Raw genomic sequence first — 13226 nt, 5'->3', positions numbered from 1 at the left:
TTAGGGTTAGCATTTGCCCTAGGATATTGTTAGGGTTAGGGTTAGGGTTAGCATCAGGCCAAGGATAGTGTTAGGGTTAGGGTTAGCATCAGCCCTAGGATAGTGTTAGGGTTAGGGTTAGGGATAGCATCAGGCTCAGGATAGTGTTAGGGTTAGGGTTAGCATCAGCCCAAGGATAGTGTTAGGGTTAGGGTTAGGGTTAGCATCAGCCCTAGGATAGTGTTAGGGTTAGGGTTAGCATCAACCCTAGGATAGTGTTTGGGTTAGGGTTAGGGTTAGCATCAGCCCTAGGATAGTGTTAGGGTTAGGGTTAGCCTCAGCCCTAGGAGAGTGTTAGGGTTAGGGATAGGGTTAGCATCAGGCCTAGGATAGTGTTAGGGTTAGGGTTAGGGTTAGCATCAGCCCTAGGATAGTGTTAGGGTTAGGGTTAGCATCAGCCCTAGGATAGTGTCAGGGTTAGGGTTAGGGTTAGCATCAGCCCTTGGAGAGTGTTAGGGTTATGGTTAGGGTTAGCATCAGCCCTAGGATAGCGTTAGTGTTGGGGTTAGCATCAGCCCTAGGATAGTGTTAGGGTTAGGGTTAGCATCAGCCCTAGGATAGTGTTAGGTTTAGGGTTAGGGTTAGCATCAGGCCTAGGATAGGGTTAGGGTTAGGGTTACCATCAGCTCTAGGATAGTGTTAGGGTTAGGGTTAGGGTTAGCATCAGCCCTAGGATAGTGTTAAGGTTAGGGTTAGGGTTATCATCAGGCCTAGTATAGTGTGAGGGCTAGGGTTAGCATCAGACTTAGGATAGTGTTAGGGTTAGGGTTAGGGTTAGCATCAGCCCTAGGATACCGTTTGGGTTAGGGTTAGCATCAGCCCTAGGATAGTGTTAGGGTTAGGGTTAGGGTTATCATCAGGCCTTGGATAGTGTTAGGGTTAGGGTTAGCATCAGCCCTAGGATAGTGTTAGGGTTAGGGTTAGGGTTAGCATCAGCCCTAGGATAGTGTTAGGGTTAGGGTTAGCATCAGCCCTTGGATAGTGTTATGGTTAGGGTTAGGGTTAGCATCAGCCCTAGGATAGTGTTAGGGTTAGGGTTAACATAAACCCTAGGATAGTGTTAGGGTTAGGGTTAGGGTTATCATCAGGCCTAGGATAGTGTTAGGGTTAGGGTTAGGGTTAGCATCAGTTCAAGGATAGTGTTAGGGTTAGCGTTAGGGTTAGCATCAGCCCTAGGATAGTGTCAGGGTAAGGGTTAGGGTTAGCATCAGCCCTAGGATAGTGTTAGGGTTCGGGTTAGCATCAGCCCTAGGATAGTGTTAGGGTTAGGGTTAGGGTTATCATCAGGCCTAGGATAGTGTTAGGGTTAGGGTTAGCATCAGCACTAGGATAGTGTTAGGGTTAGTGTTAGGGTTAGCATCAGTCCTAGGATAGTGTTAGTGTTAGGGTTAGCATCAGCCCTAGGATAGTGTTAGGGTTAGGGTTAGGGTTAGCATCAGGCCTAGGATAGTGTTAGGATTAGGGTTAGCATCAGCCCTAGGATAGTGTTAGGGTCAGGGTTAGGGTTAGCATCAGCCGTAGGATAGTGTTAGTGTTAGGGTTAGCCTCAGCCCTAAGATAGTGTTAGAGTTAGGGTTAGGGTTAGCATCTGCCCTAGGATAATGTTAGGGTTAGGGTTAGGGTTAGCATCAGCCCTAGGATAGTGTTAGTGTTAGGGTTAGCATCAGCCCTAGGATAGTGTTAGGGTTAGGGTTAGGGTTAGCATCAGCCCTAGGATAGTGTTAGGGTTAGGGTTAGGGTTAGCATCAGCCCTAGGATAGTGTTAGGGTTAGGGTTAACATAAACCCTAGGATAGTGTTAGGGTTAGGGTTAGGGTTAGCATCAGTTCAAGGATAGTGTTAGGGTCAGCGTTAGGGTTAGCATCTGCCCTAGGATATTGTTAGGATTAGGGTTAGGGTTAGCATCAGCCCAAGGATAGTGTTAGGGTTAGGGTTAGCATCAGCCCTAGGATAGTGTTAGGGTTAGTGTTAGGGTTAGCATCAGGCCCATGATAGTGTTAGGGGTAGAGTTAGCATCAGCCCAAGGATAGTGTTAGGGTTAGGGTTAGGGTTAGCATCAGCCCTAGGATAGTGTTAGGGTTAGGGGTAGCATCAACCCTAGGATAGTGTTTGGGTTAGGGTTAGGGTTAGCATCAGCCCTAGGATAGTGTTACGGTTAGGGTTAGCCTCAGCCCTAGGAGAGTGTTAGGGTTAGGGATAGGGTTAGCATCAGGCCTAGGATAGTGTTAGGGTTAGGGTTAGGGATAGCATCAGCCCTAGGATAGTGTTAGGATTAGGGTTAGCATCAGCCCTAGGAAAGTGTCAGGGTTAGGGTTAGGGTTATCATCAGGCCTAGGATAGTGTTAGGGTTAGGGTTAGCATCAGCTCTAGGATAGTGTTAGTGTTAGGGTTAGGGTTAGCATCAGCCCTAGGATAGTGTTAAGGTTAGGGTTAGGGTTATCATCAGGCCTAGTATAGTGTGAGGGCTAGGGCTGGCATCAGACTTAGGATAGTGTTAGGGTTAGGGTTAGGGTTAGCATCAGCCCTAGGATACTGTTAGGGTTAGGGTTAGCATCAGCCCTAGGATAGTGTTAGGGTTAGGGATAGGGTTATCATCAGGCCTAGGATAGTGTTACGGTTAGGGTTAGCATCAGCCCTAGGATAGTGTTAGGGTTAGGGTTAATGTTATCATCAGGCCTAGGATAGTGTTATGGTTAGGGTTAGCATCAGCCCTAGGATAGTGTTAGGGTTAGGGTTAGGGTTAGCATCAGCCCTAGGATAGTGTTAGTGTTAGGGTTAGCATCAGCCCTAGGATAGTGTTAGGGTTAGGGTTAGGGTTAGCATCAGGCCTAGGATAGTGTTAGGGTTAGGGTTAGCATCAGCCCTAGCATAGTGTTAGGGTTAGGGTTAGGGTTAGCATCAGCCGTAGGATAGTGTTAGGGTTAGGGTTAGCCTCAGCCCTAAGATAGTGTTAGAGTTAGGGTTAGGGTTAGCATCAGCCCTAGGACAGTGTTAGGGTTAGGGTTAGGGTTAGCATCAGCCCTTGGAGAGTGTTAGGGTTATGGTTAGGGTTAGCACCAGCCCTAGGATAGTGTTAGTGTTAGGGTAAGCATCAGCCCTAGGATAGTGTTAGGGTTAGGGTTAGCATCAGCCCTAGGATAGTGTTAAGGTTAGGGTTAGGGTTATCATCAGGCCTAGTATAGTGTGAGGGCTAGGGTTAGCATCAGACTTAGGATAGTGTTAGGGTTAGGGTTAGGGTTAGCATCAGCCCTAGGATACTGTTTGGGTTAGGGTTAGCATCAGCCCTAGGATAGTGTTAGGGTTCGGGTTAGGGTTAGCATCAGCCCTAGGAGATGTGTTAGGGTTAGGGTTAGCATCAGCCCTAGGATAGTGTTAGGGTTAGGGTTAGGGTTAGCATCCGCCCTAGGATAGTGTTAGGGTTAGGGTTAGGATTAGCATCAGCCCTAGGATAGTGTTAGGGTTAGGGTTAACATAAACCCTAGGATAGTATTAGGGTTAGGGTTAGGGTTATCATCAGGCCTAGGATAGTGTTAGGGTTAGGGTTAGGGTTAGCATCAGTTCAAGGATAGTGTTAGGGTTAGCGTTAGGGTTAGCATCTGCCCTAGGATAGTGTTAGGGTTAGGGTTAGGGTTAGCATCCGCCCTAGGATAGTGTTAGGGTTAGGGTTAGGGTTAGCATCAGCCCTAGGATAGTGTTAGGGTTAGGGTTAACATAAACCCTAGGATAGTGTTAGGGTTAGGGTTAGGGTTATCATCAGGCCTAGGATAGTGTTAGGGTTAGGGTTAGGGTTAGCATCAGTTCAAGGATAGTGTTAGGGTTAGCGTTAGGGTTAGCATCTGCCCTAGGATAGTGTTAGGGTTAGGGTTAGGGTTAGCATCAGCCCTAGAATTGTGTTAGGGTTAGGGTTAGCATCAGCCCTAGGATAGTGTTAGGGTTAGGGTTAGGGTTATCATCAGGCCTAGGATAGTGTTAGGGTTAGGGTTAGCATCAGCCCTAGGATAGTGTTAGGGTTAGGGTTAGGGTTAGCATCAGCCGTAGGATAGTGTTAGTGTTAGGGTTAGCCTCAGCAATAAGATAGTGTTAGAGTTATGGTTAGGGTTACCATCTGCCCTAGGATAATGGTAGGGTTAGGGTTAGGGTTAGCATCAGCCCTAGGATAGTGTTAGTGTTAAGGTTAGCATTAGCCCTAGGATAGTGTTAGGGTTAGGGTTAGGGTTAGCATCTGCCCTAGGATAGTGTTAGGGTTAGGGTTAGGGTTAGCATCAGCCCTAGGATAGTGTTAGGGTTAGGGTTAACATAAACCCTAGGATAGTGTTAGGGTTAGGGTTAGGGTTATCATCAGGCCTAGGATAGTGTTAGGGTTAGGGTTAGGGTTAGCATCAGTTCAAGAATAGTGTTACGGTTAGCGTTAGGGTTACCATCTGCCCTAGGATATTGTTAGGGTTAGGGTTAGGGTTACCATCAGCCCAAGGATAGTGTTAGGGTTAGGGTAGGCATCAGCCCTAGGATAGTGTTAGGGTTAGGGTTAGGGTTAGCATCAGCCCAAGGATAGTGTTAGGGTTAGGGTTAGGGTTAGCATCAGCCCTAGGATAGTGTTAGGGTTAGGGTTAGCATCAACCCTAGGAGAGTGTTAGTGTTAGGGATAGGGTTAGCATCAGGCCTAGGATAGTGTTAGGGTTAGGGTTAGGGTTAGCATCAGCCCTAGGATAGTGTTAGGGTTAGGGTTAGCATCAGCCCTAGGATAGTGTCAGGGTTAGGGTTAGGGTTATCATCAGGCCTAGGATAGTGTTAGGGTTAGGGTTAGCATCAGCTCTAGGATAGTGTTAGGGTTAGGGTTAGGGTTAGCATCAGCCCTAGGATAGTGTTAAGGTTAGGGTTAGGGTTATCATCAGGCCTAGTATAGTGTGAGGGCTAGGGTTAGCATCAGACTTAGGATAGTGTTAGGGTTAGGGTTAGGGTTAGCATCAGCCCTAGGATACTGTTAGGGTTAGGGTTAGCATCAGCCCTAGGATAGTGTTAGGGTTAGGGTTAGGGTTATCATCACCCTAGGATAGTGTTAGGGTTAGGGTTAGCATCAGCCCTAGGATAGTGTTAGGGTTAGGGTTAGGGTTAGCATCAGCCCTAGGATAGTGTTAGGTTTAGGGTTAGCATCAGCCCTAGGATAGTGTTAGGGTTAGGGTTAGGGTTAGCATCAGGCCTAGGATAGTGTTAGTGTTAGGGTTAGCATGAGCCCTAGGATAGTGTTAGGGTTAGGGTTAGGGTTAGCATCCGCCCTAGGATAATGTTACGGTTAGGGTTAGGGTTAGCATCAGCCCTAGGATAGTGTTAGTGTTAGGGTTAGCATCAGCCCTAGGATAGTGTTAGGGTTAGGATTAGGGTTATCATCCGCCCTAGGATAGTGTTAGGGTTAGGTTTAGGGTTAGCGTCAGCCCTAGGATAGTGTTAGGGTTAGGGTTAGGGTTAGCATCAGCCCTTGGAGAGTGTTAGGGTTAGGGTTAGGGTTAGCATCAGCCCTAGGATAGTGTTAGTGTTAGGGTTAGCATCAGCCCTAGGATAGTGTTAGGGTTAGGGTTAGGGTTAGCATCCGACCTAGGATAGTGTTAGGTTTAGGGTTAGGGTTAGCATCAGCCCTAGGATAGTGTTAGGGTTAGGGTTAACATAAACCCTAGGATAGTGTAAGGGTTAGGGTTACGGTTATCATCAGGCCTAGGATAGTGTTATGGTTAGGGTTAGGGTTAGCATCAGTTCAAGGATAGTGTTAGGGTTAGCGTTAGGGTTAGCATCAGCCCTAGGTTAGTGTTAGGGTTAGGGTTAGCATCAGCCCTAGGATAGTGTTAGGGTTAGGGATAGGTTTAGCATCAGGCCTAGTATAGTTTTAGGGTTAGGGTTAGCATCAGCCCTAGGATAGTGTTAGGGTTAGGGTTAGGGTTAGCATCAGCCGTAGGATAGTGTTAGGGTTAGGGTTAGCCTCAGCCCTAAGATAGTGTTAGAGTTAGGGTTAGGGTTAGCATCAGCCCTAGGATAATGTTAAGGGTTAGTGTTAGTGTTAGCATCAGCCCTAGGATAGTGTTAGTGTTAGGGTTAGCATCATCCCTAGGATAGTGTTAGGGTTAGGGTTAGGGTTAGCATCCGCCCTAGGATAGTGTTAGGGTTAGGGTTAGGGTTAGCATCTGCCCTAGGATAGTGTTAGGGTTAGGGTTAACATCAACCCTAGGATAGTGTTAGGGTTAGGGTTAGGGTTATCATCAGGCCTAGGATAGTGTTAGGGTTAGGGTTAGGGTTAGCATCAGTACAAGGATAGTGTTAGGGTTAGCGTTAGGGTTAGCATCTGCCCTAGGATAGTGTTAGGGTTAGGGTTAGGGTTAGCATCAGCCCAAGGATAGTGTTAGGGTTAGGGTTAGCATCAGCCCTAGGATAGTGTTAGGGTTAGGGTTAGGGTTAGCATCAGGCCCAGGATAGTGTTAGGGTTAGGGTTAGCTTCAGCCCAAGGATAGTGTTAGGGTTAGGGTTAGGGTTATCATCAGGCCTAGGATAGTGTTAGGGTTAGGGTTAGCATCAGCCCTAGGATAGTGTTAGGGTTAGGGTTAGGGTTAGCATCAGCCCTAGGATAGTGTTAGGGTTAGGGTTAACATAAACCCTAGGATAGTGTCAGGGTTAGGGTTAGGGTTATCATCAGGCCTAGGATAGTGTTAGGGTTAGGGTTAGGGTTAGCATCAGCCCTAGGATAGTGTTAGGGTTAGGGTTAGGGTTAGCATCAGCCCTAGGATAGTGTTAGGATTAGGGTTAGCATCAACCCTAGGATAGTGCTAGGGTTAGGGTTAGACTCAGCCCTAGGAGAGTGTTAGGGTTAGGGAGAGGGTTAGCATCAGGCCTAGGATAGTGTTAGGGTTAGGGTTAGGGATAGCATCAGCCTTAGGATATTGTTAGGGTTAGGGTTAGCATCAGCCCTAGGATAGTGTCAGGGTTAGGGTTAGGGTTATCATCAGGCCTAGGATAGTGTTAGGGTTAGGGTTAGCATCAGCTCTAGGATAGTGTTAGTGTTAGGGTTAGGGTTAGCATCAGCCCTAGGATAGTGTTAAGGTTAGGGTTAGGGTTATCATCAGGCCTAGTATAGTGTGAGGGCTAGGGTTAGCATGAGACTTAGGATAGTGTTAGGGTTAGGGTTAGGGTTAGCATCAGCCCTAGGATACTGTTACGGTTAGGGTTAGCATCAGCCCTAGGATAGTGTTAGGGTTAGGGTTAGGGTTATCATCAGGCCTAGGATAGTGTTATGGTTAGGGTTAGCATCAGCCCTAGGATAGTGTTAGGGTTAGGGTTAGGGTTAGCATCAGCCCTAGGATAGTGTTAGTGTTAGGGTTAGCATCAGCCCTAGGATAGTGTTAGGGTTAGGGTTAGGGTTAGCATCAGGCCTAGGATAGTGTTAGGGTTAGGGTTAGCATCATCCCTAGCATAGTGTTAGGGTTAGGGTTACGGTTAGCATCAGCCGTAGGATAGTGTTAGGGTTAGGGTTAGCCTCAGCCCTAAGATAGTGTTAGAGTTAGGGTTAGGGTTAGCATCAGCCCTAGGATAGTGTTAGGGTTAGGGTTAGGGTTAGCATCAGCCCTTGGAGAGTGTTAGGCTTATGGTTAGGGTTAGCATCAGCCCTAGGATAGCGTTAGTGTTGGGGTTAGCATCAGCCCTAGGATAGTGTTAGGGTTAGGGTTAGCATCAGCCCTAGGATAGTGTTAGGTTTAGGGTTAGGGTTAGCATCAGGCCTAGGATAGGGTTAGGGTTAGGGTTACCATCAGCTCTAGGATAGTGTTAGGGTTAGGGTTAGGGTTAGCATCAGCCCTAGGATAGTGTTAAGGTTAGGGTTAGGGTTATCATCAGGCCTAGTATAGTGTGAGGGCTAGGGTTAGCATCAGACTTAGGATAGTGTTAGGGTTAGGGTTAGGGTTAGCATCAGCCCTAGGATACCGTTTGGGTTAGGGTTAGCATCAGCCCTAGGATAGTGTTAGGGTTAGGGTTAGGGTTATCATCAGGCCTTGGATAGTGTTAGGGTTAGGGTTAGCATCAGCCCTAGGATAGTGTTAGGGTTAGGGTTAGGGTTAGCATCAGCCCTAGGATAGTGTTAGGGTTAGGGTTAGCATCAGCCCTTGGATAGTGTTATGGTTAGGGTTAGGGTTAGCATCAGCCCTAGGATAGTGTTAGGGTTAGGGTTAACATAAACCCTAGGATAGTGTTAGGGTTAGGGTTAGGGTTATCATCAGGCCTAGGATAGTGTTAGGGTTAGGGTTAGGGTTAGCATCAGTTCAAGGATAGTGTTAGGGTTAGCGTTAGGGTTAGCATCAGCCCTAGGATAGTGTCAGGGTAAGGGTTAGGGTTAGCATCAGCCCTAGGATAGTGTTAGGGTTCGGGTTAGCATCAGCCCTAGGATAGTGTTAGGGTTAGGGTTAGGGTTATCATCAGGCCTAGGATAGTGTTAGGGTTAGGGTTAGCATCAGCACTAGGATAGTGTTAGGGTTAGTGTTAGGGTTAGCATCAGTCCTAGGATAGTGTTAGTGTTAGGGTTAGCATCAGCCCTAGGATAGTGTTAGGGTTAGGGTTAGGGTTAGCATCAGGCCTAGGATAGTGTTAGGATTAGGGTTAGCATCAGCCCTAGGATAGTGTTAGGGTCAGGGTTAGGGTTAGCATCAGCCGTAGGATAGTGTTAGTGTTAGGGTTAGCCTCAGCCCTAAGATAGTGTTAGAGTTAGGGTTAGGGTTAGCATCTGCCCTAGGATAATGTTAGGGTTAGGGTTAGGGTTAGCATCAGCCCTAGGATAGTGTTAGTGTTAGGGTTAGCATCAGCCCTAGGATAGTGTTAGGGTTAGGGTTAGGGTTAGCATCAGCCCTAGGATAGTGTTAGGGTTAGGGTTAGGGTTAGCATCAGCCCTAGGATAGTGTTAGGGTTAGGGTTAACATAAACCCTAGGATAGTGTTAGGGTTAGGGTTAGGGTTAGCATCAGTTCAAGGATAGTGTTAGGGTCAGCGTTAGGGTTAGCATCTGCCCTAGGATATTGTTAGGATTAGGGTTAGGGTTAGCATCAGCCCAAGGATAGTGTTAGGGTTAGGGTTAGCATCAGCCCTAGGATAGTGTTAGGGTTAGTGTTAGGGTTAGCATCAGGCCCATGATAGTGTTAGGGGTAGAGTTAGCATCAGCCCAAGGATAGTGTTAGGGTTAGGGTTAGGGTTAGCATCAGCCCTAGGATAGTGTTAGGGTTAGGGGTAGCATCAACCCTAGGATAGTGTTTGGGTTAGGGTTAGGGTTAGCATCAGCCCTAGGATAGTGTTACGGTTAGGGTTAGCCTCAGCCCTAGGAGAGTGTTAGGGTTAGGGAGAGGGTTAGCATCAGGCCTAGGATAGTGTTAGGGTTAGGGTTAGGGATAGCATCAGCCCTAGGATAGTGTTAGGATTAGGGTTAGCATCAGCCCTAGGAAAGTGTCAGGGTTAGGGTTAGGGTTATCATCAGGCCTAGGATAGTGTTAGGGTTAGGGTTAGCATCAGCTCTAGGATAGTGTTAGTGTTAGGGTTAGGGTTAGCATCAGCCCTAGGATAGTGTTAAGGTTAGGGTTAGGGTTATCATCAGGCCTAGTATAGTGTGAGGGCTAGGGCTGGCATCAGACTTAGGATAGTGTTAGGGTTAGGGTTAGGGTTAGCATCAGCCCTAGGATACTGTTAGGGTTAGGGTTAGCATCAGCCCTAGGATAGTGTTAGGGTTAGGGATAGGGTTATCATCAGGCCTAGGATAGCGTTACGGTTAGGGTTAGCATCAGCCCTAGGATAGTGTTAGGGTTAGGGTTAATGTTATCATCAGGCCTAGGATAGTGTTATGGTTAGGGTTAGCATCAGCCCTAGGATAGTGTTAGGGTTAGGGTTAGGGTTAGCATCAGCCCTAGGATAGTGTTAGTGTTAGGGTTAGCATCAGCCCTAGGATAGTGTTAGGGTTAGGGTTAGGGTTAGCATCAGGCCTAGGATAGTGTTAGGGTTAGGGTTAGCATCAGCCCTAGCATAGTGTTAGGGTTAGGGTTAGGGTTAGCATCAGCCGTAGGATAGTGTTAGGGTTAGGGTTAGCCTCAGCCCTAAGATAGTGTTAGAGTTAGGGTTAGGGTTAGCATCAGCCCTAGGATAGTGTTAGGGTTAGGGTTAGGGTTAGCATCAGCCCTTGGAGAGTGTTAGGGTTATGGTTAGGGTTAGCACCAGCCCTAGGATAGTGTTAGTGTTAGGGTAAGCATCAGCCCTAGGATAGTGTTAGGGTTAGGGTTAGCATCAGCCCTAGGATAGTGTTAAGGTTAGGGTTAGGGTTATCATCAGGCCTAGTATAGTGTGAGGGCTAGGGTTAGCATCAGACTTAGGATAGTGTTAGGGTTAGGGTTAGGGTTAGCATCAGCCCTAGAATACTGTTTGGGTTAGGGTTAGCATCAGCCCTAGGATAGTGTTAGGGTTCGGGTTAGGGTTAGCATCAGCCCTAGGATAGTGTTAGGGTTAGGGTTAGCATCAGCCCTAGGATAGTGTTAGGGTTAGGGTTAGGGTTAGCATCCGCCCTAGGATAGTGTTAGGGTTAGGGTTAGGATTAGCATCAGCCCTAGGATAGTGTTAGGGTTAGGGTTAACATAAACCCTAGGATAGTATTAGGGTTAGGGTTAGGGTTATCATCAGGCCTAGGATAGTGTTAGGGTTAGGGTTAGGGTTAGCATCAGTTCAAGGATAGTGTTAGGGTTAGCGTTAGGGTTAGCATCTGCCCTAGGATAGTGTTAGGGTTAGGGTTAGGGTTAGCATCCGCCCTAGGATAGTGTTAGGGTTAGGGTTAGGATTAGCATCAGCCCTAGGATAGTGTTAGGGTTAGGGTTAACATAAACCCTAGGATAGTGTTAGGGTTAGGGTTAGGGTTATCATCAGGCCTAGGATAGTGTTAGGGTTAGGGTTAGGGTTAGCATCAGTTCAAGGATAGTGTTAGGGTTAGCGTTAGGGTTAGCATCTGCCCTAGGATAGTGTTAGGGTTAGGGTTAGGGTTAGCATCAGCCCTAGAATTGTGTTAGGGTTAGGGTTAGCATCAGCCCTAGGATAGTGTTAGGGTTAGGGTTAGGGTTATCATCAGGCCTAGGATAGTGTTAGGGTTAGGGTTAGCATCAGCCCTAGGATAGTGTTAGGGTTAGGGTTAGGGTTAGCATCAGCCGTAGGATAGTGTTAGGGTTAGGGTTAGCCTCAGCAATAAGATAGTGTTAGAGTTATGGTTAGGGTTAGCATCTGCCCTAGGATAATGTTAGGGTTAGGGTTAGGGTTAGCATCAGCCCTAGGATAGTGTTAGTGTTAAGGTTAGCATCAGCCCTAGGATAGTGTTAGGGTTAGGGTTAGGGTTAGCATCTGCCCTAGGATAGTGTTAGGGTTAGGGTTAGGGTTAGCATCAGCCCTAGGATAGTGTTAGGGTTAGGGTTAACATAAACCCTAGGATAGTGTTAGGGTTAGGGTTAGGGCTATCATCAGGCCTAGGATAGTGTTAGGGTTAGGGTTAGGGTTAGCATCAGTTCAAGAATAGTGTTACGGTTAGCGTTAGGGTTACCATCTGCCCTAGGATATTGTTAGGGTTAGGGTTAGGGTTAGCATCAGCCCAAGGATAGTGTTAGGGTTAGGGTAGGCATCAGCCCTAGGATAGTGGTAGGGTTAGGGTTAGGGTTAGCATCAGGCCCAGGATAGTGTTAGGGTTAGGGTTAGCATCAGCCCAAGGATAGTGTTAGGGTTAGGGTTAGGGTTAGCATCAGCCCTAGGATAGTGTTAGGGTTAGGGTTAGCATCAACCCTAGGATAGTGTTTGGGTTAGGGTTAGGGTTAGCATCAGCCCTAGGATACTGTTAGGGTTAGGGTTAGCCTCAGCCCTAGGAGAGTGTTAGGGTTAGGGATAGGGTTAGCATCAGGCCTAGGATAGTGTTAGGGTTAGGGTTAGGGATAGCATCAGCCCTAGGATAGTGTTAGGGTTAGGGTTAGCATCAGCCCTAGGATAGTGTCAGGGTTAGGGTTAGGGTTATCATCAGGCCTAGGATAGTGTTAGGGTTAGGGTTAGCAACAGCTTTAGGATAGTGTTAGTGTTAGGGTTAGGGTTAGCATCAGCCCTAGGATAGTGTTAAGGTTAGGGTTAGGGTTATCATCAGGCCTAGTATAGTGTGAGGGCTAGGGTTAGCATCAGACTTAGGATAGTGTTAGGGTTAGGGTTAGGGTTAGCATCAGCCCTAGGATACTGTTAGGGTTAGGGTTAGCATCAGCCCTAGGATAGTGTTAGGGTTAGGGATAGGGTTATCATCAGGCCTAGGATAGTGTTATGGTTAGGGTTAGCATCAGCCTTGGGATAGTGTTAGGGTTAGGGTTAGGGTTAGCATCAGCCCTAGGATAGTGTTAGGGTTAGGGTTAGCATCAGCCCTAGGATAGTGTTAGGGTTAGGGTTAGGGTTAGCATCAGGCCTAGGATAGTGTTAGGGTTAGGGTTAGCATCAGCCCTAGCATAGTGTTAGGGTTAGGGTTAGGGTTAGCATCAGCCCTAAGATAGTGTTAGAGTTAGGGTTAGGGTTAGCATCAGACCTAGGATAGTGTTAGGGTTAGGGTTAGGGTTAGCATCAGACCTTGGAGAGTGTTAGGGTTATGATTAGGGTTAGCATCAGCCCTAGGATAGTGTTAGTGTTTGGGTTAGAATCAGCCCTAGGATAGTGTTAGTGTTAGGGTTAGCATCAGCCCTAGGATAGTGTTAGGGTTAGGGTTAGGGTTAGCATCAGGCCTAGGATAGTGTTAGTGTTAGGGTTAGCATGAGCCCTAGGATACTCTTAGGGTTAGGGTTAGGGTTAGCATCCGCCCTAGGATAGTGTTAGGGTTAGGGTTAGGGTTAGCATCAGCCCTAGGATAGTGTTAGTGTTAGGGTTAGCATCACCCCTAGGATAGTGTTAGGGTTAGGGTTAGGGTTAGCATCCGCAATAGGATACTGTTAGGGTTAGGGTTAGGGTTAGCATCAGCCCTAGGATAGTGTTAGGGTTAGGGTTAACATAAACCCTAGGATAGTGTTAGGGTTAGCGTTAGGGTTATCATCAGGCCTAGGATAGTGTTAGGGTGAGGGTTAGGGTTAGCATCAGTTCAAGCATACTGTTAGGGTTAGCGTTAGGGTTAGCATTTGCCCTAGGATGGTGTTAGGGT

Source organism: Lemur catta, chromosome 4 (genome assembly GCF_020740605.2).
Source record: "Lemur catta isolate mLemCat1 chromosome 4, mLemCat1.pri, whole genome shotgun sequence".
NCBI classification, from domain to species: domain Eukaryota; kingdom Metazoa; phylum Chordata; class Mammalia; order Primates; family Lemuridae; genus Lemur; species Lemur catta.
This window is presented reverse-complemented; position numbering follows the sequence as displayed.